Raw genomic sequence first — 2,519 nt, forward strand, 5'->3', positions numbered from 1 at the left:
AACTCATTTCTCGAAATGCGAATATGACTTTTGGAATATACTCTTTTATTGTCTCATGGCCTGTCACCTCTTGTTTTTTCTTTCACTTGAATATAGACTTTGTCATCATATCATTTGATTTACCGTTACCACCCTTTTATCACATCTTACTTGTAATGCTTCATTTACTTTCTTCTTATTCTCCTGCTAATATCTTTGTTTATTGTCGTATTCTAAAAACTTCAACAAAATATTCTTTCGCTTTCAGCTCCCATTGCCCTATCTACTGGCTCTTCAGGCCGCCTAGCATTCTCTCTTTACTAGGGACGAGAGCCATACAAAGGTAAATATTTATCCCTTCTAGGATTCCACTGCCTGTCTTCTAAAATTTTTGTGGACATTCTAGTATTCATGTCTGACTGTTCTATTCTATTCTAGAGTGCACCACCTGGGTGTCTCACAAAAAGATCTATTACCACGTTTGCACTACCCTTCAAAATTTTTAACTAATGATTACAATCCATCCACCATTTTGGGTTACTTTAACCCCAGCTGGATCCTTATGTCCTATCTTACGCTTAAACAATAACTGTTAGCTCCCACACGGCGTAACTAATATGGGTGTGGACAATTGTACATACTTCTGTTACTGCTGACGGTAACTCAAATACTTATATTTCTCTGCCTGAATTTTAAAAACTGATAATCTTCATTAACTGGGTACCTCATACCCTTATCTACCTTGCTTGTATTATCTGCTGAAACTTATACTTTTACCTTCTAATACTCCCATGGCTTGCTATTCACAGGGTATATTAGATATTCCCATCTTAGGGTATTAAGTACGAAATTCGCACACCCGGTATGCACGATATGATAGGGTGTCAAACTGGGCCATATTGTCAAGATTTCTCTCTCTACTAGTGCCCTAACCTACTGTTGTAATAGCCCTCGGGCTAGCTATAATTCTTCAAATTGCACGAATCTCTATAATTAGCAAACACAAGTATTGGCTCGAACTCTTATGACTCAGCTCTGTAGCACAATATGGATTTGAAAGAAGGGTAACATACTCCTAAATGCCTTGTAGCTTCCTATTTATATAATGTGGTGCACAACACATCTATAAACAAGGCTCTACTAGAAACGACTTGTAGACTCCCTAGGATAGAACTGCTCTAATACTAAGTTTGTCACACCCCAAACCTGAAGACGCGTGGCCAGCACCCGGTGCCATATGCGGCCCGATCATACCACTTTGTAACTGTGAACTCTAGAGGGGTAAACCTCAACTTAGGCCGATGAGGTCATATTCTGAATTGTCTGAAAATAACGCTTCTCTCATCTATGGGGTAAACATACCCAAAAGCTGATATATATAACCGTGCAGGCCAACGAAGCCGCCATGAACATATACTAATATACAAAATATACAGGACTCGTCTATAAGCCTCTAGAGATAACTGAACTGTACCATGGTCGGGACATAGCCTCGACCTACCCATCAAACCTGTATATATAAAATGGACTCCAAGGTCTAGACCTAGTAACTTCGAGGAAATAGAGCTTAACAACCAAGCTGATATTGGCCTCTGTCTACTGGGAGGGTCTGTCCAACTGTCAATAAGGACCTGCAGGCATGAAATGTAGCATTCCTCGCAAAAGGGATGTTAGTACGAAATAATGTACCGAGTATGTAGGGCAATAGAATAATTGAAAGCTGAAACTAAACTGATAATATAATAACAGAATGTAATTGGGAGTCAAAGATAATATGACATATGCTTACCTGCTGATACTGACTCAACCCTCTCAATATAGTAAGTAAAATAACTGTCCGACCTTATAAGGCTCGGTATGTGTAACTGCTCTACCATACTAGGCTCACTCATAGGTGATCAGCCATACTAGGCTCTGTATCTTAACCATTCTGGGATCGCTCATAGGCGCTCGGCCATAGTAGGCTCGGTATATAACTCACCATCTAATCAGAGGTTGCGCAATAGGGGCCTGCCCATTGCTTATAGCTCGATGGTGGGAAAATATTGGAATATCGTATATATATATATATACTCTCTGCTCTCTAGAAGAAGCCAATACTAACTGAATATGAAGTCCCGATAAAGGAGAATGCTGTAACTTATGAGACTAGGAAAATGTACATAAATTCAGGAATATAAACTTCTCTTTATGTCTCGTTATCAAACACATATAGTTACTGGATCATGTTAAAATGAAGGAAAGGTTTAGTCTTAACATACATTAAACTATGTTGAGTCCTTAATCCCTTCCAAGCAATTCTTCAAATAACTCAACTCAATCTACCACAGCATAAGGAGATTCAAAATCAGTGCTGAGTAAAGGCTATGTTCGCAACTTAAAGTAGTAGCTCGTTTACGTAAATTTGGGCAACATCTCCCCTGTAACAAGGTCGTCCTCCAATACCATTTACCAACAACACCAATAACACAACAATAAAAACATGTATGCATCATTTTCCAACCTTATCTCCATCATAGTATATCACAAAACAACCCACA

This window comes from Nicotiana sylvestris, chromosome 3 (assembly GCF_000393655.2).
Source record: "Nicotiana sylvestris chromosome 3, ASM39365v2, whole genome shotgun sequence".
Lineage (NCBI taxonomy): Eukaryota > Viridiplantae > Streptophyta > Magnoliopsida > Solanales > Solanaceae > Nicotiana > Nicotiana sylvestris.